The sequence below is a fragment of the Hyla sarda genome, chromosome 4, assembly GCF_029499605.1.
Source record: "Hyla sarda isolate aHylSar1 chromosome 4, aHylSar1.hap1, whole genome shotgun sequence".
NCBI lineage: Eukaryota > Metazoa > Chordata > Amphibia > Anura > Hylidae > Hyla > Hyla sarda.
The window spans coordinates 53696867-53721529 of NC_079192.1; the positions used below are offsets into that span (position 1 = coordinate 53696867).

Consider the following 24663-nt stretch of genomic DNA (forward strand, 5'->3'; position numbering starts at 1 on the left):
CCGAGCAGTTTAATTAATGATATATTTTTATAATTCGGACATTTCCACACGCGGTGATACCATATATGTTTATTTTTATTTTTATTTACACGGTGTTTTTTTTTTATTGGAAAAGGGGGGTGATTCAAACTTTTAATAGGGGAGGAGTTAAATGATCTTTATTCACTTTTTTTTTTTGCAGTGTTATAGGTCCCATAGGGACCTATAACACTGCACACACTGATCTTCATCATTGATCACTGGTTTCTCATAAGAAACCAGGGATCAACGATTCTGCCGCATGACTGCTCATGCCTGGATCTCAGGCACTGAGCAGTCATTCGGCAATCGGACAGTGAGGAGGCAGGTAGCCGCGGCTATCCCGAACAGCCTGACTGAGCTAGCCGGCAACTTTCACTTTCACTTTTAGCCGCGCGGCTCAGCTCTGAGCGCGCGGCACAGCGATCGGTGCTGCGCGCTATTAGAGGCGGGTCCCGGCTTCACTATGACGCCGGGCCCGCCGTGATATGACGCGGGGTTACTGTGTAACCCCGCGTTATATCAGGAGAGCAGGACCAAGGACGTACCGGTACGTCCTTGGTCCTTAAGGGGTTAAATGCTCTTATGTTATATGCTGGTTAATCTTTTGAGGCGTTTGTCTCTTTAAAAATTGTTTCTAAGGCCACTGTTACCAAGGAAGGTGCAAGTGAACAGGTGACTTGTTGGTGACCAATGGGATTCCTCCAAATTGCTCCCTTATATAGCTGGGAGGAGTCAGCTTAGTTCAGTCTAGATGAGTCTGAGGTACAGTCAAGTGAAGATCTGAGAGTGTCTGGTGTTCCTGAGGGAGGCCGAGGCCTAGTCACACAGCCACGCAGCTACTACCAGTAACCCCTGTAGGTGAAAGTCAAAGCCTGGCAGTAAGCACAAATACAGGGGACCAGTCTAGGCAAGATGGTGAAGTCTGTCAAGTTACTAAAGTCAGCGTGGATTGCACAATTCAGTCCAAGTCCACTACAAGTCCCAGCGAGCCAACAAGCTCCCTAAAGTTCACTGAGCATCTCCTTGGTCCTGAACTTAGCTGTAAAGACTTTAACATCCTGTCTGCCTCAGTAAAGTGCCGTTGTTCCGTAACCTTGCATCGGAGTGATTATTTACCCTGTGCCTGGCCCAGGAACCAGCGGCCATACCTCGGGTGGTGTAGAGGATAACCACATCCTGGCATCACGAACACATAGGGTTAATACCATCAGCCCTATGGGGGAACAACATCTGCCCTTCCAACACCCTCACCACATGTGTATTCTGGATGATAGTTTATGGTTAAAAATCTTTCCTTATGTTTGTTGAACATTATGGAAAGAGTTGAGCTACGATGCTAATCCCGCTGTCTTGTATGCAATAAATGCTGAAATTTATGATGCATTAAATGAGCTGCAGAGACCATCTGACATTTTACTGTACTTTGTTCTTTTTCGAGAAATTCTGAAAACCTTTAAGAAAAATATTAGAAAAATTGAATATTTATTGATTTTCTGGTAAATTATGACAGAACAAAATATGGCGGTGAGTCACCATCTAATGTCAGTGCTTATTGTAGGTGGAAGTGATCGCCCGCGGTACAGATGTGTAAACATGTCCAGGATGTGGGGGCTGATATCCTCAAGTCACGGCTAAAGGTAATTTTTTTTAAAATATTTTTGTAATTTATTTAGTATGGTGAAAGTGTTATTTCTTTTCTTTCCTCTGAAGCCGGACATTCTCTAGGGCAGTGGTCTTCAACCTGCGGACCTCCAGATGTTTCAAAACTACAACTCTCAGCATGCCCGGACAGCCGATGGCTGTCCGGGAATGATGGGAGTTGTAGTTTTGCAACATCTGGAGGTCCGCAGGTTGAAGACCACTGCTCTAGGGCCTAGGTCTCCAAAGGGGGTACTATCAGAGTTATTGGTCCTTGTGAGTTTTTTTTTTTGTTTTTGTTTTGGGTCATGCGATTATAATGCAACTCCATGTATAAAGGGGTACTCCGCCCCTAGACAACTTGGGGGAGCTTTATCAAAACCTGTCCAGAGGAAAAGTTGCTGAGTTGCCCATAGCAACCAATCAGATCCCTTCTTTCATTTTTTTCAGAGGCCTTTTCAAAAATGAAAGAAGTGATCTGATTGGTTGCTATGGGCAACTCAGCAACTTTTCCTCTAGACAGGTTTTAATAAATAAAGAAAAAAAAAAAAAGGGAAAGAAAAGGGGGGGGGGAGGGCTCAACCTATTAATGATATCATAGGGGTGCTACTAACAGCAAAACCATATACAGTGACCCCTCGACCTACGATGGCCCCGACATACGATAATTTCAACATGCAATGGCCTCTCAGAGGCAGCATCAACATACGATGCTTTTGTATGTCGGGGCCATCGCATAAATGGCTATCCGGCAGCGCAGACTGCTTCAGCTGCCGTTGGATAGCCGTTTACGGTGCCCCGTGTGGTCCGCTGACGATCACTTACCTGTCCTCGGGGCTCCGGCGCGTCCTCTTCAGGATCCCCTGCATTGTCGGCGCTCTCCATCGACATCATCACGTCGCTGCGCACGCCGTCCCATCATCCAATAGGAGCGGCGTGCGTAGCGACGTGATGGCGGCGACGGAGAGAGAGGATGCCGGGGAAGCAGGGGCCTTGCCGGAGCGTCGGGGACACCTTGGGGACGCGGCGACATCGATGGAAGGCGACATCCCGGGCAGCGGTGACGAGCGATGATGGTCCGGAGCAGCGGGGACAGGTACAACTTCCTCTAACAGTGGTCTTCAACCTGCGGACCTCCAGATGTTGCAAAACTACAACTCCCAGCATGCCCGGACAGCCGTTGGCTGTCCGGGCATGCTGGGTGTTGTAGTTTTGCAACATCTGGAGGTCCGCAGGTTGTAGACCACTGTTCTATACTTTACATTGCACGAATCCCTCAACATGCGATGGTTTCAACAAACGATGGTCCATTTGGAACGGATTACCATCGTATGTTGAGGGACCACTGTATAAAGCACAACAGAGAAAAAGATCACTGGATAACGTGCACACCAAAAACAAGATAATGAATATACAATAATCTTTACTATATAAACAAGCATATATATAGAATTTCATGAAACAACAGAAACATTTAAAACCAATGGAAAAAGCTCCTATGTGAGCAAACCACAACATGGGGAGGGGCCATGAACCCCGTACCCCAAAGTCCTGTCCAGCAATAGATAACACTAATAAAGCTGTTATTCCAAGTTACAAAGTGCAAACAATAAATAGAAAAACAATATTATATATCCCAAGTGCATGAAAGAATAATGAACAAAGGATGAAATCATGATAGCAAACCACAGACAGAGGAGAAGCTGGGTAAAAGTGCAGGACAGCCAGGACCCCACGCGTTCCGTCAGTCCATGGTGACTTCCTCAGGGGTGTTGTGAAGGACATGATAAATCTCCCCAATGGAGCTGCAAGGGTTGTGTCACCCGATGCAGTAAAAAATGGTGTCACCCCAAACTCATACCCCCCCCCCTCCAAAATAATTTTTATTTAACCTGTTGTGACAGACACCAGTGGTGTAGCCTGTTGTGTAAAATGATTTAACCATTTAAAACCAAAGCTCCCAGTGTGACCTAAGTAGTGGTGAGGTTATGCTGGGTGTTGTTGTTTCACCCATCATAACTGCAGAACTTACAAGTGACTACAGCTCTGATGGGACAGTCAGGCAGCATACACAATGATATCAGTGACTACAGGTGACGTCTTCTCTATAGTGAGGAGAATACACAATGATATCAGTGACTACAGGTGACGTCTTCTCTATAGTGAGGAGAATACACAATGATATCAGTGATTACAGGTGACGTCTTCTCTATAGTGAGGAGAATGTACAATGATATCAGTGACTACAGGTGACGTCTTCTCTATAGTGAGGAGAATACACAATGATATCAGTGATTACAGGTGACGTCTTCTCTATAGTGAGGAGAATACACAATGATATCAGTGATTACAGGTGACGTCTTCTCTATAGTCTTCCCTTATCTAATTCAGATGGTACATACCGCCAGGACTTCATCCAGCAAAATCTTCTCTCTGCAGAACGTGACGCACAAATGGCTCTTCACTATGTCAGCGGATTCTGGTCCTTTATATGAAAATAATAATCATTATAACGCTGCTCCACACTGCGCTCTCTGAATTTAATACTGCTACACACTGCGCTCTCTGAATTTAATACTGCTACAAACTGTACCCTCTGAATATAATACTGCTACACACTGCGCTCTCTGAATTTAATACTGCTACACACTGCGCTCTCTGAATATAATACTGCTACAAACTGTACCCTCTGAATATAATACTGCTACACACTGCGCTCTCTGAATATAAAACTGCTACAAACTGTACCCTCTGAATATAATACTGCTACAAACTGTACCCTCTGAATATAATACTGCTACAAACTGTACCCTCTGAATATAATACTGCTACAAACTGTACCCTCTGAATATAATACTGCTACAAACTGTACCCTTTCAATATAATACTGCTAAACACTGCACTCTCTGAATATCACACTGCTACACACTGTACCCCCTTCCTGTGCCCTCATCATATTAATGCCCCCTGTCCTGTGTCCCCAACATAATAATGCCCCCTGTCCTGTGCCCACACATAATAATTATGCCCCATCCTGTCCCTCCCACATAATAATTCCCTCCGTCCTGTGCCACCACATATAATACTAATGCCCCCCCCCCACGTAACCCTATGCCCCTCACACATAATTCCCCTTGCCATGTGCCACATATAATGCACCCTGTCCTGTGTCCCTCACATATAATGCCCCGCCATATGTGCCCCTCTCATATAATTCCCCCTGTCATGTGCCCCTCTAATATAATGCCCTGTCATGTGCCCCTCTCATATAAAGTGGGGATAAAAGGTTTGGGCACCCCAGGTAAAAAATTGTATTAATGTACATAAAGAAGCCAAGGAAAGATGGAAAAATCTCCAAAAGGCATCAAATTACAGATTAGACATTCTAATGTCAATATGTCAGCAAAAGTTATTGTTACGCCGAGCGCTCCGGGTCCCCGTTCCTCCCCGGAGCGCTCGCCTCATCCTCGTTGCTGCAGCGCCCCGGTCAGATCCACTGACCGGGTGCGCTGCGGTACCGCCTCCAGCCGGGATGCGATTCGCGATGCGGGTGGCGCCCGCTCGCGATGCGCACCCCGGTCCCCGTACCTGACTCGCTCTCCGTCGGTCCTGTCCCGGCGCGCGCGGCCCCGCTCCCTAGGGCGCGCGCGCGCCGGGTCTCTGCAATTTAAAGGGCCAGTGCACCAATGTTGGTGCCTGGCCCAATCTTCCCAATTACCAATTAGTGTGATCACCTGTGTACTTCCCTATATTACCTCACTTCCCCTGCACTCCCTTGCCGGATCTTGTTGCCTTAGTGCCTAGTGAAAGCGTTCCCTTGTCTGTTCCTAGCCCGTGTTCCTGACCTCCTGCCGTTGCCCCTGACTACGATCCTTGCTGCCTGCCTCGACCTTCTGCTACGTCCGACCTTGCTTCTGCCTACTCCCTTGTACCTCGCCTATCTTCAGCATCTTCAGCAGTCAGAGAGGTGAGCCGTTGCTAGTGGATACGACCTGGTCACTACCGCCGCAGCAAGACCATCCCGCTTTGCGGCGGGCTCTGGTGAAAACCTGTAGTGGCTTAGAACCGGTCCACTAGCGCGGTCCTCGCCAATCCCTCTCTGGCACAGAGGATCCACCTCCTGCCAGCCGGCATCGTGACAGTAGATCCGGCGATGGATCCCGCTGAAGATCCTACACTGGTCGCCCAGCTAGCCTTAAAGATCGCCCAACGAGATCAACAGCTGGCATACTTGACCTCCGAGGCACTGCGTATTCAGTCACAGATACAGCAGCTGCAGATACAGCAACAGCTACAGCTGCAACTACCATCTCCTCCGCCGGCTCCTGCAACTCCTCCGCAGCAACCGGCCGTTCCTAACCCCTGCTTGTCCCTGCCGGACAAATTTGGCGTAAAGATCGCCCAACGAGATCAACAGCTGGCATACTTGATCTCCGAGACACAGCGTCTTCAGTCACAGTTACAGCAGCTGCTGCCGCAGATACAGCAACTTCAGTCACAGCAGCTGCTGCCGCAGATACAGCAACTTCAGTCACAGCTACAGCTGCAACAACCATCTCCTCCGCCGGCTCCTGCAACTCCTCCGCAGCAACCGGCCGTTCCTAACCCCTGCTTGTCCCTGCCGGACAAGTTTGATGGGGACCGCAATGATTCTGCCACAGCCACAGTCCAGTCCTTCTTCGCTGAGGTCCGTGGTGTCTTCGAGGAGCCTGCCCGAGCTTCTTCTGCCGAGATTGCCCTGCTGAACCTGGAACAGGGTGTTTCTTCCATTGGCGAGTACGCCATTCAGTTCCGTGCTCTTGCTTACGAGTTGTCCTGGAATAGTGAGGTTCTCTGCGCGACCTTTAAAAAAGGCCTATCCAGCAACATTAAAGATGTTCTGGCCGCACGAGAGACTCCTGCTGACCTACATGAACTCATTCATCTTGCCACTCGCATTGACATGCGTTCTTCCGGATGGCGTCTGGAGCTCCGCCTGGATATGGACTTTGTTCGCACGAAGCGTTTTTTCTCCCCGGCTCCTCTCTCCTCTGGTCCTCTGCAATCCGTTCCTGTGCTTCCCGCCGCGGAGGCTATGCAAGTTGACCGGTCTCGCTTGACACCTCAAGAGAGGACACGACGCCGCATGGAGAATCTTTGCCTGTACTATGCCGGTACCGAACACTTCCTGAAGGATTGTCCTATCCGTCCTCCCCGCCTGGAAAGACGTACGCTGACTCCGCACAAAGGTGACACAGTTCTTGATGTCAACTCTGCTTCTCCACGCCTTACTGTGCCTGTGCGGATATCTGCCTCTACCTTCTCCTTCTCTACTATGGTCTCCTTGGATTCCGGATCTGCAGGAAAATTTTTTTTGGCCTCTCTTATCAACAGGTTCTACGTCCCTGTGACCAGTCTCGCCAGACCCCTCTACATCTTTTGTATTAACAATAAAAGATTGGACTGTCTCATGCGTTTCCGCACAGAACCCCTCCTAATGTGCATCGGACCTCATCACGGAAAAATTGACTTTTTTTTCCTCAGGTTCTTTGGCCCCAAGAAGAGGGGGAGACCCAAGGGGGGGGGTACTGTTACGCCGAGCGCTCCGGGTCCCCGTTCCTCCCCGGAGCGCTCGCCTCATCCTCGTTGCTGCAGCGCCCCGGTCAGATCCACTGACCGGGTGCGCTGCGGTACCGCCTCCAGCCGGGATGCGATTCGCGATGCGGGTGGCGCCCGCTCGCGATGCGCACCCCGGTCCCCGTACCTGACTCGCTCTCCGTCGGTCCTGTCCCGGCGCGCGCGGCCCCGCTCCCTAGGGCGCGCGCGCGCCGGGTCTCTGCAATTTAAAGGGCCAGTGCACCAATGTTGGTGCCTGGCCCAATCTTCCCAATTACCAATTAGTGTGATCACCTGTGTACTTCCCTATATTACCTCACTTCCCCTGCACTCCCTTGCCGGATCTTGTTGCCTTAGTGCCTAGTGAAAGCATTCCCTTGTCTGTTCCTAGCCCGTGTTCCTGACCTCCTGCCGTTGCCCCTGACTACGATCCTTGCTGCCTGCCTCGACCTTCTGCTACGTCCGACCTTGCTTCTGCCTACTCCCTTGTACCTCGCCTATCTTCAGCATCTTCAGCAGTCAGAGAGGTGAGCCGTTGCTAGTGGATACGACCTGGTCACTACCGCCGCAGCAAGACCATCCCGCTTTGCGGCGGGCTCTGGTGAAAACCTGTAGTGGCTTAGAACCGGTCCACTAGCGCGGTCCTCGCCAATCCCTCTCTGGCACAGAGGATCCACCTCCTGCCAGCCGGCATCGTGACAGTTATATTTTATTTCCATCATTTACATTTTCAAAATAACAGAAAACAAAAAAAGGCGTCTGCAAAAGTTTGGGCACCCTGCAGAGTTAATATCTTGTACTGCCCCCTTTGGCAATATCACAGCTTGTAAACGCTTTTTGTAGCCAGCCAAGAGTCTTTCAATTCTTGTTTGAGGTATCTTTGCCCATTCTTCCTTACAAAAGTCTTCCAGTTCTTTGAGATTTTTGGGCTGTCTGTCACGCACTGCTCTTTTAAGGTCTATGCATAGATTTTCAATTATGTTGAGGTCAGGAGATTGTGAAGGCCATGGCCAAACCTTCAGTTTACGCCTCTTGATATAATCCCCCGTGGATTTCGAGGTGTGTTTAGGATCATTAGCCATTTGTAGAAGCCATCCTCTCTTTAACTTCAGCTTTTTCACAGATAGCATCATGTTAGCATCCAAAATTTGCTGAAATTTTATTGAATCCATTTTTCCTTCTACTCGTGAGATGTTCCCTGTGCCACTGGCTGTAATACAACCCCAAAGCATGATTGATCCACCCCCATGCTTAACAGTTGGACAGAGGTTCTTTTCATTAAATTCTGTTCCCCTTTTTCTCCAAACATACCTTTGCTCATTCCGGGCAAAAAGTTCAATTTTAACCTCATCGGTCCACAGAACTTGTTTCCAAAATGCATCAGGCTTGTCTATTTGTTCATTTGCAAAGTTCAAACGTTGATTTTTGTGGTGAGAACGTAGAAGAGGTTTTCTTCTGATGACTCTTCCGTGAAGACCATATTTGTACAAGTATCTCTTTATAGTGGAATAGTGTACCACAACTCCAGTGTCTGCCAGGTCTTTCTGGAGGGATTGTGCAGTCAAACTTGGGTTTTGAATTGTTTTTCTCACAATCCTGCGAGCTGTTCTGTCTGATATTTTTCTTGGTCTTCCAGATCTTGCTTTAACTTCCACTGTTCCTGATGACTGCCATTTCTTAATTACATTCCGAACAGAGGATATTGACATCTGTTAAAGTTTTGCTATCTTCTTATAGCCTTCTCCAGCTTTGTGAGCGTCAACTATTTTCACTTTCAGATTTCTAGACAACTGCTTAGAAGAACCCATGGTGCTGATTGTTGGGGCAAGGTCAGATGAGTCTGGGCAGTTAAAACCTTTGAGATTGACATCACCTGGTCTTCCCAGATGATGATTGAGAACAATCCATGACACTGGCAGGTCTCAGCTTTGCAAAGGGGGCAGTGCATGCTATAAATTCTGCAGGGTGCCCAAACTTTTGCAGACGCCATTTTTTTTTTGTTTTCTGTTATTTTTGAAAGTGTAAATGGTGGAAATAAAATCTATCTTTTGTTGACATATTATAAGAATGTCTAATCTGTAATTTGATGCCTTTTGGAGATTTTTCCTTCTTTCCTTGGCTTCTTTATGCACATTAATACAATTTTTTTACCTGGGGTGCCCAAACTTTTGATCCCCACTGTAATGCCCCATTATATGCCCCTCACTTATAATGCCCCCTGTCCTGTGCTCCTCACTGACAGCTCCCGCTTCACCTTTCTAGTGTACTGCCTCTGCATTCCCAGAGACAGTACACTTGCTTGCGTTGCTGTGCCATACGTGTTCAAGGTCTGTGTGTGGCATTGCAACTCTCTCCCTGTCACTTCAGTGAATCTGAGCTGCAATGCCATATACAACCTGTGGTCAGGAGGGGCACTGTTTCTGGAAGGGTAAAAAGTGAAAATGAGTTAACCTCCCAAGATTTGTTTCTCTCAGATTGGTCACATTTGTTCCTGATTTGACACCGATTCAGATTTAGCCATACACTTCCTGGGCCAAGTGCAGACTGTTAAAGGGGTGTTAAGGAGTTAAAGGGGTACTCCAGTAAAAAAAACTTTTATATATCTTAACCGGCTTTAGAAAATTAAACAGATTTGTAAATTACTTCTATTTAAAAATCTTTATCCTTCCGGTACTTAGCAGCTGCTGAAGTTGAGTTGTTCTTTTCAGTCCGACCACAGTGCTCTCTGCTGAAACTTCTGCCTGTTTCAGGAACTATCCAGAGCACGAAAGGTTTGCTACGGGGATTTGCTCCTGCTCTGGACAGTTCCTGAGACAGACAGAGATGTCAGCAGAAAGCACTGTGGTCAGACTGAAAAGAACAACTCAACTTCAGCAGCTGATCAGTACTGGAAGGATTAAGATTTTTTTTAATAGAAGTAATTTACAAATCTGTTTAACTTTCTGGAGCCAGTTGACATGAAAAAATTTTTTTTTTTTTTTTTTTACTGGAATACCCCTTTAAAGGGGAACTCCAGTACATAAGTACTTACTGTATCCCCTATCCACAGGATCTCGTGCCCGCCACCCCGGTTCTCCCAATGCATGGAGCAGCCTCTGCTAGTGCAAAATGCTGGTTACAGTTCCAAGGTCAGGCGTAAAGTGCATCACAAAAGATTCAGATGTGAATGAAAATATATATTTTTGTAAAATTAGGGACAAGTCCAATTTGCTCATCTTTGGTGTCAAGTCACAGAACTTGTCCCAAAGGAATAGATTTTGGATTTTTTTGTAGGATGATTGTATTCTTTAGGCAAAAAGAATGTGGTTGGTGCATTTAAAAACACAAATCTTATGCTCTATAGCATTGTTTTCCAACCAGGGTGCCTCCAGCTGTTGAAAAACTACAACTCCCAGCATGTCCGGACAGCCTTCGGCTGTCCGGACATGCTGAGAGTTGTAGTTTTGCAACAGCTGGAGGCGCCCTGGTCGAGAAAACACTGTTCTACATCTATGGAAAGTTTTACGAAAGCGACCAGGATGTTATTGCAGGTAAATAGTAGAAGCAATTACGCTTCCCCGTGGAGCCCGTTGCGATTCTCCGAGGCTTTCCACGGGTCACTGCTTTGATTATAGTCGAGATCTGTTGTTTGGACGTGGACTCAGTGACTTGGGCCATGTGTTTGTGTCAATAAAAGACCGCAAGAATTCTACGCGTTGACACAGAAGGCGAATGTTACTATTTTAGCAAGCGAGATTTAATTGCGGTCAGATTGAGCAAATTGTTAATAAACCACAGAAGAATATTCCCTAGAAACCAGAATTATCTCCCACTCTCCTCCTCCGGACATTGCACAACACTTCTCCAAACATGCCATATTGTGAAGTATTTATCACGGTAATAATACACATGTTCTACATATGAGCGCACACCGCAGAATATTAAGGGCTATCTCCATGCACTGATAATGCCCGCACCGTATGAGCTCTGCTTAAAATTTCCCAAAGTATTTTTATTTTACCTGTGCATGTTTGAACATACAGTGGTCCCTCAAGTTACAATATTAATCGGTTCCAGGACGACCATTGTATGTTGAAACAATTGTATGTTGAGACCATAACTCTATGGAAACCTGGTAATTGGTTCTGAAGCTCCAAAACGTCATCCAAAAATAGGAAAACGGTGAGGATTATCCCCTTAAGGACGCAGCCCTTTTTCACCTTAAAGGGTACCTCTCATCAAATAAACTTTTGATATATTTTAGATTATTGAATGTTGAATAACTATCCAATAGCATGTTAATGAAAAATATGCTTCTTTCTATTGTATTTTTCCCGATCAGTCCTGTCAGCAAGCATTTCTGACTCATGCTGGAGTCCTAAACACTCAGAGCTGCCAGCCTGCTTTGTTCACAGCCAAACAGGCTGTGAACAAAGCAGGCTGGCAGCTCTGAGTGTTCTCCTTTGTGAACAAAGCAGACTGGCAGCTCGTATTGTTTAGGACTCCAGCATGAGTCTGAAATGCTTGCTGCCAGGACTGGTAGGGAGACCCCTAGTGGTCATTTCTTCAAAGTGGAAAATTAAATAGAAAGAAGCATATTTTTTAATAACATGCAATTGTAAAGTTATTCTGCATACATTAATCTATAATATATCAAAAGTTTTTTTGATGAGAGGTACCCTTTAAGGAATGAGCCCTTTTTCGCAATTCTGACCACCATCGCTTTATGAATTAACTAGCTGAGTACCCGGCGTTGCCCGGTTTTTCCTTCCTAATCCTTTTTGGGGAGGAAAATAAACAAAGGAGGAAGCTTTTGACTTCATATGCAGTCCTCATATATTGTTGTCATATCCCAACCCCACATCCCGTCCTCCTATTCCGTCCTCCTATCCCGACCTCCTATCCCGTCCTCCTATCCCGACCTCCTATCTCGACCTCCTATCCCGTCCTCCTATCCAGTCCTCCTATCTCGACCTCCTATCCCGACCTCCTATCCCGACCTCCTATCCCGACCTCCTATCCCGACCTCCTATCTCGACCTCCTATCCCGTCCTCCTATCCTGTCCTCCTATCCCGACCTCCTATCCCGACCTCCTTACCCGTCCTCATATCTCGTCCTCCTATCCCATCCTCCTATCCAGTCCTCCTATCTCGACCTCCTATCCCGACCTCCTATCCCGACCTCCTATCCCGACCTCCTATCTCGACCTCCTATCCAGTCCTCCTATCCCGTCCTCCTATCCCGACCTCCTATCCCGACCTCCTTACCCGTCCTCATATCTCGACCTCCTATCTCGACCTCCTATCTCGTCCTCCTATCTCGACCTCCTATCTCGACCTCCTATTCCGTCCTCCTATCCCGTCCTCCTATCCTGACCTCCTTTCAAGTCCTAATATCTCACCCTCCTATCCCAACCTCCTATCCCGTCCTCCTATCCTGTCCTCCTATTCCGTCCTCCTATCCCGTCCTCATATCCCGACCTCCTATCCCGACCTCCTATCCTGACCTCCTATCCCGACCTCCTATCCCGACCTCATATCTCGTCCTCCTATCCCGACCTCCTATCCCGACCTCATATCTCGTCCTCCTATCTCTACCTCCTATCTCGACCTCCTATCCCGACCCGTAATTTGTGTTCCAGGTAATGAAATAGCTCCAGCCGTACAGAAGTTATATGGGAACATACATTTCCCATTGATTTGCATGGGACTTTAAAAAAAAACCCTGACCCTTCCAAATGGGGGTAGTTAAGGGTTAAATTTACTATCCTATATTTTAAGTGGACATATACCATATTTATCGGGGTATACCACGCACCGGCCTATAAAAAAGTTTTTTACCCAAATATCCATGGTAAAACGAGGGTGCGTGTGTGTGTGCGTGTATACCCCGATACACCCCCAGGAAAGGCAGGGGGAGAGAGGCCGTCGCTGCCCGCTTCTCTCCCCCTGCCTTTCCTGGGGTCTAGAGCCCTGCTGCCGGCCCTTCTCTCCCCCTGGCTATCGGCGCCGCTGCCCGTTCTGTCCCCCTGACTATCGGTACCGGCGCCCCATTGCCGGCGCCTATAGCCAGGGGGAGAGAAGCGGCGCCGACAGCCAGGGGGAGAGAAGGGGCAGCGGCACCCATTGCCGCTGCCCCGTTGCCTCCCCCCATCCCCGGTGGCATAATTACCTGGGTCGGGTCCGCGCTGCTGCAGGCCTCCGGCGTCTGTCCCCTGCGTCGTTGCTATGCACGGCGCGGCGCACTGACGTCATGCGCCGCGCATAGCAACGACGAAGGGGACGCACGCCGGAGGGGGACAGAACGGGCAGCGGCGCTGATAGCCAGGGGGTGAGAAGGGCCAGCAGCAGGGCTCTAGACCCCAGGGAAGGCAGGGGGAGAGAAGCGGGCAGCGACGACCTCTCTCCCCCTGCCTTTCCTGGGAGTCTATCGGCGTATAACACGCACATAGACTTTAGGCTAAAAATTTTTGCCAAAAAAGTGCATGTTATACGCCGATAAATACGGAGTAACATGTGACCAAGTATTATCGAAATATCTCCAGCCTTTTGAAAGTTATGCAGTAACATATATTTCCCATAGACTTGTATGGGGCTTTAAACATAAGCCCCGCCCCTGGCAAATGGGGCTGAGTAAGGGTTAAATCACCTATCCTATGTTTGTTGTTGACATATAAGTAACATGTGGCCAAGTTTCATGTTAATATCTTTAGCCGTTTTAAAGTTTTTGTGGAACATACACACACGTTGAGTTTTAAATATATAGATAACGCAAAAAAGCTTTTACCAAATATTCTGACTCTGAGATTGTTGTTTTGTGACATATTCTACTTTATTTTGGTGGTAAATTTTCGGCGATACTTGCATCCTTTTTTTGTGAAAAATCCCCAAATTTCATAAAAAAATTTGAAAATTTTGCATTTTTCTAACTTTGAAGCTCTCTGCTTGTAAAGAAAATGGATATTCACAATAAATTTTATTTTTCTTCACAAATACAATATGTCTACTTTATGTTGGCATCATAAAATGGACATATTTTTGCTTTTTGAAAAAATTAGAGGGCTTCAAAGTAGAGCAGCAATTTTCAAAAAAATTCATGAAAATTGCAAAATCTGAATGGACAGATGTTACAGAACTACAACTCCCAGCATGCCTGGGTAGTCCAGGCATGCTGAGAGTTGTAGTTTGGCAACATCTGGAGGGCTACCGTTTGGGCATCACTGTGACAGTGGTCTCCAAACTGTGACCCTCCAGATGTTGCAAAACTACAACTCCCAGCATGCCCAGACAGCCTTTGGCTGTCTGGGCATGCTCGGAGTTGCAGTTTGGCCTTCCTAGTGGTTGCCAAAGTAAAGATCGTTTTACTTTCAATTTCAAATAAGTAGATAACTAATATAGATAAAGCAAATCCTAACATATAAAAGTAATAAAGATCTGCTGGGAGCTGTAATCACTGTCCATGTAGAGGACGGGAGCTTCTTCAGGGTCCTGTACAGTACACGTAGTGTCCTGAAAAAGGAACATGGAGCCGCCCTCACCTAGTGTCTAAAGGAGCAGGTAACCCTGGCACAGGTAAAGTGTACAGAACATGTAATACCTCCCTGTACTGTAGGGGGCACTACCAGACAGGAATTCAGTGCATACGCTTCAGTAATACAGGTGTTTTACCAGTGAATGCCCATTCCGATTGGTCGGTTCTTCCGGCCATTGACACGTTTCACAGATCTGGACTGTCTGTACATTGTATGTTGTGTCTGATTTCAAGTTACAATGTTCCAGAAAAGACCATTGTATGTTGAAACTATTGTATGTTGAGGCCATTGTACGTTGAGGGATCATTGTAGTAGGCAGAAGGGAAAAAAAAGGCTGCATTATGGGCTAAAATGCGTCAGAATATTGTACACAGCTTGTGTAATGAGTAGGAACGTATTCTGCCCAAAGGGTTAAGTTTTTATTTATTTAACCTGTTAAAGACGCAGGGTGTATAGGTACACCCTGCGTCTTTAACAGGTTAAACAAAAAAATCTTAACCCTTCGGGCAGAATACGTTCCCACTCATTACTCAAGCTGTGTACAATATTCTGATGCATTTTAGCCCGGTATATAAGTAGGAGCATGCCATGACCCCGCGTCATACCGGGTCGGTCCCAGTGGCTAATGACAGCCGGGACCCTGGGCTAATAGCGTGCGGCACCAATTGTTGTGCCGCACGCTATTAATCCTTTAGATGTGTTCACAGTTGATTGCCACATCTAAAATGAAAGTAAACGCTTCCCATTAGCTCAGTTGGGCTGATCGGGACCATTGCGGTGAAATCATGAGGTCCCGATCAGTTAGAACGCAAGCAGAGGTCCCCTAACCTACCTCCGTCACGTCTGAGCGGCGATTGATTGCTCCAAGCCTGAAATCCAGACTTGAGCAATCGACCGCCGATAACACTGATCTTTGCTGTGTCAATGCACAGCAATGATCTGTGTATGAGATCGGTACGTGCATTGTCATAGCCACTAGGGGGGGCTATAACACTGCAAAAAAAAATGTGTAAAGAAAAAGTTAATAAAGATCAAAGTCCAAAATAGCGTATTTTTTCTCCACTTTTTACATCATGTAAAAATGAATAAAAAGCGATCAAAAAGTCCGATCAATACAAAAATGGTACCGATAAAAACTTCAGGTCATGGCGCAAAAAATGAGCCCTCATACTGGCCCGTATGCGGAAAATTTTTAAAGTTATAGGGGTCAGAGGATGACAATTTTAAACGTATAAATTTTCCTGCATGTAGTTATGTTTTTTTTTAGAAGTACGACAAAATCAAACCTATATAAGTAGGGTATAATTTTAATCGTATGGACCTACAGAATAAAGAGAAGGTGTCATTTTTACCGAAATATGTACTGCATAGAAACGGAAGCCCCCAAAATTACAAAATGGCATTTTTTCTTCAATTATGTCACACAATGAATTTTTTTTCTGCTTCCCCGTGGATATTTTGGTAAAATGACTATTGTCACTGCAAAGTAGAATTGGTGGTGCAAAAAATAAGCCATAATATGGAATTTTAGGTGCAAAATTTAGAAGGTGATGAGGAAAAAATGAAAATGGAAAAACCCTGCGTCCTTAAGGGGTTAAAGGGGTACTCCGGTGGGGAAAAAAACAGTTTTTTAAATCAACTGGTTCCATTAAGTTAAACAGATTTGTAAATTATCTTAATCCTTCCAGTACTTATCATCTGCTGTATACTACAGAGGAAGTTGTGTAGTTCTTTTCTGTCTGACCACAGTGCTCTCTGCTGACACCTCTGTCCACGTCAGGAGCTGTCCAGAGTAGTAGAGGTTTGCTATGGGGATTTTCTCCCACTCTGGACAGTTCCTGACACAGACCGAGGTGTCAGTAGTGAGCACTGTGGTCAGACTGAAAAGAACTACACAACTTCCTCTGGAGCATACAGCAGCTGATAAGTACTAGAATGATGAAGAATTTTTAATAGAAATAATTTACAAATCTGTTTAACTTTCTGGAGCCAGTTGATATGAAAAAATAAATAAAAATAGTTATCCACTGGAGTACCCCTTTAACTAAGCATCATGAATATGTGGTATCCCGATGCGGAACACACTTGTCTTCCTGACCTGTCAGGTAGATGTCACCTATGGTATCTGCTCTGTGCCCACTGCAAAGGTTCACTTGTATAATGCTTTATTATTTACTGTTTTGTATTATATACTGTCTATGCACTTTTATGCTTTTTTGTGCCCTGAGTGGTTAACTAGTTTGTGTAGGAGGATGTTAAGGGGATCACATGCTGGCATCAGGAACTGTGTCTAATTGTTACCAGCAACCACTGCCAGAACACATTACACAAGTGCCTACCACAAATAGCTGTGGCAATGCCCAGTCTATCAGGGGGCTTGGACTTAGCTCAATATCACATCTGCATCCTGCATCCACAACCTTCTTAGGTGCATATAAATGTCCAGCCAGCCTGCCTGTTCATGCTTTTTGTCCTGCTTTGCTATATTGTGTTTATTTCACCCTTGGCTATTGTCTCCTGATTATTCTCCTGTCTTACGTGACAGTACTGTGTTGCTCTCTCTGGTATAGACCTGGCCTGTTGATTCTAATTTTGTGTTTGTTTGTGCATTTCCTGTCTGTCTTTTGTCTTTTGCCTGCTAACCCTTCGTTTCCCGACCTAGTTTCCTCGACTTTTGTACAGTTCTTTTTATATTTTGACTTGTTACTAACTGTTTAATAACTGTAATCAACTATCCCCAATACGGTAGCCACAAAGTATTAGTCTGTATATCAACACTCCCCCCTGATCAGTACCAATGAATAACACCATACTATTGCCAGTACAAGGTGTGCAACATTGAACCTCTCAGGCACAGGAAATTGTGATAGGTGGATATCAGACCAGATGGAGGAGCATGAGGAATGAAAGTGTGGGTGTGTGCCCCACTTAGAAACCCCACACGTTCCGTTGCCTTAAAATAACTTCCTCAGGAGTGCTTTAATGCTAAGAGCTTACAAGTATCTATATATACATCAAAACATTTGAGATAATAATTCATTACCTAGCAGCCAGTCAGGACAGAGAGATGCCAGTGCACTTATCCATTTCCCACTTTGGGCGCGCTGTAAGCGCTGTGAAGTTATTTCTGGTCAGTCACCCGATGCATTAGAAAATTGGCTAAAGCCAATATGTCAAATCATCCTATTCTAACATTCACCACCTGTAGATTGCCCATAGACCAATCATGTAACAGATCACTGATCCTGCCTTGAAGCGCAACCCGTCTTCAGCCATGTGCTGGAGTGGTGGCGGTACATTGACGATGTGTTCCTCATCTGGGATGGCACCGTTGCAGAATTACATGACTTCCATACTGCTCTAAATGATCTCTGTACTGTCATTCAGTCAACCCTAACATGGTCACATGACTTTATCTGATTTTTGAACACTTTCTGTTTCATTTAGAGAAGGATGCTTTGCTTCTAACCATTTTGTGAAACCCGCTGACTGCAATTCCACGCTACACTTAACTAGCTGCCAGTGCCACCCTCGCTCTATGGTGTGATCTTTGCCTCTAAGCCAAAGACACAGGCAAAATGCATCATCAGCAACAAGGTCAGAGTTGAACATGCTTTGGATAAAATGCCATCTAATTCTACCCAATGGGGTTACCCCAAATCCCTTGTCATTGAATGTAAATCTAACCCTTACCAATGACAACAAGACACTTATTGATACTTGTGGCAAAAAATCCAGATAGGGTCAAACAACACAATGTCTAGCGTTTGTTTCACAATACAATGACCAGTCTAACTTAATTGCAAAAGCCATCAACAAACATTGGAGGATCTTGAAATTAAATTACCCCAATATACCTTAGTTTCAAACGCCACCTATCATGTCCTACAAAAGATTCCCCAACCTACGTGATAGACTTGTACGGTCTGATGTCTCCAAGAAAATCTTTGGTTAACAGAGATATCTAACCGTACAAAGTCAAGGTTCATATCCCTGCAGCAATTCTATCAATTACCCCAAGACGATCAGGGTATAAGATCAGATATGACTTATTTATTGTGCCCATGTCATATGATCTATGTTGGTGAGATGACGGGGAAATCTAAAACCCTCCTCAACCAACATAGACAGGAGGCGGAGACTTGATCTCCTAGTTTCCAAACATTTTTCCAAAGCACAACATACTGAGAATGACCTCAAATTCATGCTCATTGACCGGATCCCTTTGTCCAAACGTGGTGGTGACCGTATGGCAATGCTCATGCCATGTAAGCTAAAATGGATTCATGACGGTCATTACAACCACATGGCTTGAATGTGGATTTTACTGTCCCCTTTAATGTATTTACAGTCTCTTTTTTTCTGACTGTGTTCAGGTCAATGTAAGTTTGACCCTTTATATAAGATTTTAATCTCTGTTTTTATTCTTTGTTTTTCAGAAACGGAATTGGGACCGGACCTCTACAACCATTTTCACACGGATGATGCTACTTTTCCCATGTTCTGCTCTTATTGATTGTTTTCCTCTTGTTGCAGTAACCATATTGATGATTCTTTCGTGTACAGGTGCACAGTGTGATTGTGCTTTTTGTATTATTGTAGACATATTCAAAGCATAAACTATGAATTATAGATATACCTCATAAAAGTGTATCTGACACACAAATACTAACGCTGCCCTATAAAGTACACAAGCACCCTACAAACCAACTAGTAAAGGAATGTATCACACAAATTATACTATCTTTTATCCTTGTTTATTAGGGACTAACCCATAAAAATAACCCATATATACAAATAATCAACATATATCTGAATAGAATCCGCACCAAAAAGGAATGTTTTCTCACTCATAAAGAAATGAAAAATCCTTAAAATAACCAGGGCTGAATTAAGAACATCAAGGTCCTGGTGCTGAGGATTTTAATGGGCCTACAAGTGCCCATGACCTAACAGCTGGGTTGCCGCCATTTGTGGGTTGCAGTGCGACTCAGTTTACTTACATTATGTGCGACACATATGATACACAGTATAACATAGGTAGATAGCCAGGTAAGTAGCTTGACAAGTAGGTTGTTAGCTAGCTAGGTAGGCAGCTAGGTAGATAGCTAAGTAGTTGGGTAGGTAGGTAGGTAGCACTCACATCCCCTACACATAATGCCCAGGCCCAGCTGCCCCATGTGCTTGACCCCCGGCATGGACCTCTTTAGTTCATACAGATGCTTGCTGCCACCTGATGCTATCCTGCCCACAAAGGATCTGGCTGGCTGTAGAGCAGAGAGCGCTAGGAAGGCTCCTTACCTACATGATGCCAGACACTGTGCTGCCTGTGTCCGAGAATGAAATGCTGCCACCATATAATAACACAAGTAAGATAATACCAGTCTACAAGGATAAATATAATCAACATACATATTACCATCATACTGTTACTGACCAAATCCTGCATACTGTATACTGCTATATGACACTTGATATGTAATAAAACACTAAATTTGTTTCACTGACTTGTGTGCTGCTGCAAGATTCCATGTGCTGTTTAAATAGTGGGCCCCTAACCCGATCTCCAGAACCATCAAGGCATGTGCTGCTTTTCTTGTTCTTTTAGATAGATAGGTGGACAGCCAGGTAGGTAGGTTGGTAGGTAGACAGCCAGGTAGGTAGGTAGGTAGACAGCCAGGTAGGTAGGTGGGTGGTTTGGTAGGTAAACAGCCAGGTAGGTAGGTTGGTATGTAGGTAGACAGCCAGGTGAAAAGGTAGGTAGATAGACTAGATAGGTAGCTATCTACATAGGTAGACAGACAGGTAGGTATGTAGCTAGGTAGGTTATTACCTAGCTAGGTAGACAGCTAGGTATGTAGTCAGGTGGATAGATAGCCAGGTAGCCAGCTGGGTAGGTAGACAGCCAGGTAGGTGGGCAGGTATGTAAACAGATGGGGTGGGTAGGTATACAGCCAGGAGTTAGCTAGCTAGGTAGATGGCCAGTTAGGAGGGTGGATAGGTAGGTAGACAGCCAACTAGGTAGGTAGGTAGACAGCAAGGTAGGTAGGTGGGTGAATATATGGGAAAACAGGTAGGTGGGTGGGTAGGTAGACAGCCAGCTAGGTATCTATCTAGGTAGGTTGTTACTCAGCTGGGTAGATGGTTAGGTAGCCAGGTAGGTAGGTATCTAGCTAGCTAGGTAGGTAGACTGACAGGTAGGTAGCCACATAGTTAGGTAGCTAGGTTGATAGATAGATAGGTTCAAAGTCAGGCAGGTAGGTTGGTAGGGAGACAGCCAGGTGGTTAAAGTAAGTGGTTGTTTGTTAAGGTAGGTAAACAGCCAGTTAGCTTGGTAGGCAGCCAGGTAGGTAGGTAGCTAGGTAGTTGGACAGCCAGGTGGGTAGGTAGACAGCCAGGTGGGTGGGTGGGTTGTATGGTTAGGTAGGTAAACAGCCAGCTAGGTAGGTAGGTAGAAAGCCAAGAAGAAGGGTAGGTAATTAGATAGACAGCCAGGTAGGTAACAAGGTAGGTTGACAGCCAAGTAGGTAGGCTGGTAGGTAGACAGCTAGGTGAGTAGGTAGCTAGGCAGTCAGCTAGGAAGGTAGGGAGCCAGGAGGGTAGGAAAGTAGGGAGCCAGGTGAGTAGGTAGGTAGACAGTCAGCTAGGTAGACAGCCAGGTAGGTAGGTAGCCAGGTGGTTACATAGAAAGACAGTAGGTAGCCAGGTCACACCCCTCCCCCACTTTCTGCCAGGATTAAATAAAAATAACAAAATTAGATACTCACCTAGTCCCGCGCAGTTCAGCATGGTGGCTTCCATCCTATGCTTGCTACATCCTCTCTCTTCCACAGGCACCGATGAGTGATGTCATCAACGCCTGCATCAGGGCAGAGGTCACGGCCAGCCTGCTCTGACTCACATGCAGCTTTCAACTGTATGCGTGCGGGCGCATACAGTGGCGCTCGCTCGCATGGGGATCGGGACAAGTGTCCTGGATCCCCATTAGAAAATGAGCATGGCTGGGCCCATTTTAATGTAGGGGCCTGGAGCTGCAGCTCCATCCGCCCCTATGTTAATACGGCCTGATTATGCATATCAAATATTCAGTTCTAGGGACTACAGTACCCAGAAAGATTATCAGAATTAGGGTTATTTAGTTTAGAAAAAAGAAGGCTTAGGGGAGACCTAATAACTATGTATAAATATATCAGGGGACAGTACAGAGATCTCTCCCATTACCTATTTATACCCAGGTTTATACCCAGGTCTGTGTCTATAATAAGGGGCATCCTCTACGTCTGGAGGAAAGAAGGTTTCTACACCAGCACAGACGGGGGTTCTTTACTGTAAGAGCAGTGAGATTATTAAGGTCTCTGCCAGAAGAAGTTGTCATGGGCAACTCAATTAAAAATATCAAAAGGGGCACAGTAGGCATATAAGTTGAACTTGATGGGCGTTTGTTGATTTTTAACCTAATGAACTATGTTACGATGTAACAAAACCTGTAACAGCCAAAGGCTGGGAGTTTTAGTTTTGTAACAGCTGGAGACACATTGTTTGGAAAACACTGCTCTGGATACAAGGGACTGCTCCTATAGACAACAAAGTGTTTTGTTAAATAAAAGAAATACAATGAGGAATGGGACAATTAAGTAGCACGGAGTCTCCCTCTAGTGGCGCATTTGCAATATTACACTTCAGGGTTCATCAATAGGTTTTTGAGATGATTATTTTAATACAGTGTTCCCCAAACAATGGCTCTTTAGCTGTTGCAAAACTAAAACTCCCAGCATGACAGTCAGGATATGCTCATAGCTGTAGTTTTGCACCGCACTTTAGGGAACGCTGTTCTAATAACTCCATTATACATGTGATATCTGTCAGTTCATGTCATTCCTTTTTTTTTTATGCTACCGCTGTTTACCTTTGCGGTGTTCCATTGGACCAATATCCAGTATACAACCTGTTCCAAATTATTATGCAAATGATATTTTTCTCATTTACCAAAATAATTGATGTAAATTACAGTCAGCATAATTTTCATGTTATCAACTATTAAGAGTACCAAAAAATTTTATTGAACAAACCTCCTAATGATAACAGGATTTTTTTTAAACATAAAAACCGTACAATGCACTGTTCCAAATTCTTACGCACAGTAAGTTTCAAAACACTTTATAGGTTGTAAAGAACTGAAAATTATCATTTGTTGTGTTTGCAGCTTATTTACTGAAATCAAAAGCTATTTCAATCAAACTTTTAACAACATTTTAACTTTTTAACCATTTTAACAGGTCGCGTTACATTTTAACATAGGACCCCTTATTTGACAGCAGCTTCAGAAGTCTTGGATCCATTGAACTTGTGAGTTTTTGGTAAACTGCCTCCCACCCTCATAGATCTTTTGCTTGATGATGCTCCAAAGGTTCTCAATAGGATTGAGGTCAGGGGAGGATGGAGGCCACACCATGACTTTTTCTCCTTTTATCCTCATAGCAGCAATTGATGCAGAGGTATTCTTTGCAGCATGAGATGGTGGATTGTCATGCATGAAGATGATTTTATTTAGGAAAGCATAGTTCTTCTTTCTGTACCAGGGAAGAAAGTGGTCAGTCAGAAACTCCACATACTTTGCAGAGGTCATCTTTACACCTTTGCCGACCAGCTCTCTTCCCATGATTCCGGTCCAAAACATGACTCTACCACCACCTTGCTGATGTCGCAGCCTTGTTGGAACAGGGTGGCCGTCCACCAACCATCCACTACTCCATCCATCTGGATTATCCAGGGTTGCACAGCACTCATCAGTGAAAAGGACTGTTTGAAAATTAATCTTCATGTATTTTTCTGCGCAATGCAGCCATTTCTGCTTGTGGCCGAATAGAAGGTTTATGCACAGTTGCAAGACTCTGGGGGACTCTGCACCTTGATGTACGTGGGACTCCAGAGGCACCAGCAGCTTCAAATTTCTGTTTGCTGCTATGTAATGGTATTTTAGCAGCTGCTCTCTTGATCCGATACATGGATCTGGCAGAAATCTTCCTCAATGTGCCTTTACCTGCACAAACCCGTCTGTGCTCTGAATAAGCCACAAATCTCTTGGTGCGATGATCATGCTTAAGTTTTCATGAAATATTTAATGTTTTCATACCTCATCCAAGGCATTGAACTATTTCACTCTTTTCGGCAGCAGAGAGATCCTTTTTCTTCCCCATATTGCTTGAAAATGGTGTCTGCTTAATAATGTAGTTTTTCCTTAAATTGGGCTCACCTGGCAATCTAATTATCACAGGTGTCCGAGATTGTTTTCAGTGATCAAAAGATCCCTGAGACACAATGCCATCCAATAGTTAAACTGAAAAACAAAATATTTAATTTTTGGGACACTTAAATAGAATGTGCATAATAATTTGGAACAGGGTGTAGTTTGGGCAGTGTTTCCCAACAAGGGTACCTCCAGCTGAACTACAACTCCCAGCCACAGGCTGTCCAGGCATGCCAGAATGTGTAGTTTTGCAACAGCTGGAGGCAGCCTGGTTGGGTCCATCTGGCAACTATTCTATTACCTCTCATGGAATACCCAAGTTCACAGCTGCGAATATACAGCATGCACATTGTACTAGTAATAAAGGTTTATTCCTATTACTTAGTGTCTTCTTATATGGCTTCTGAGGCGCCATGGCCTAGGTGCAATACCCCTTGGGATGTCCTATGTAGCAGTTATGGTATAATGGGAAAATGTGACCTGGACTTCCTGTTGATCTCTGTTCTTCTCTAACATCAGGAACAAAATGGGTTAAGTCATTTGGCACATGGAAACAATTACATATATATGTACATTGAGTGCGTGTAGCTTCCGGATGGGTTTTGCCCTTCACGCATTGATTGTAAATACAGATTCTCCATCTGGTATCAC

General features: G+C 45.2%; 1 long non-coding RNA gene across 1 annotated transcript; it reads left to right on the forward strand.

The window, feature by feature from the left end:
• The first annotated feature begins 778 nt into the window (after nucleotides 1-778).
• LOC130367930 (uncharacterized) lies at nucleotides 779-20257 on the forward strand. The gene is made up of 3 exons (XR_008892219.1): nucleotides 779-875; nucleotides 1580-1658; nucleotides 19205-20257. It is a non-coding gene; the product is annotated as an uncharacterized LOC130367930 (long non-coding RNA).
• Nucleotides 20258-24663: the final 4406 nt, after the last annotated feature.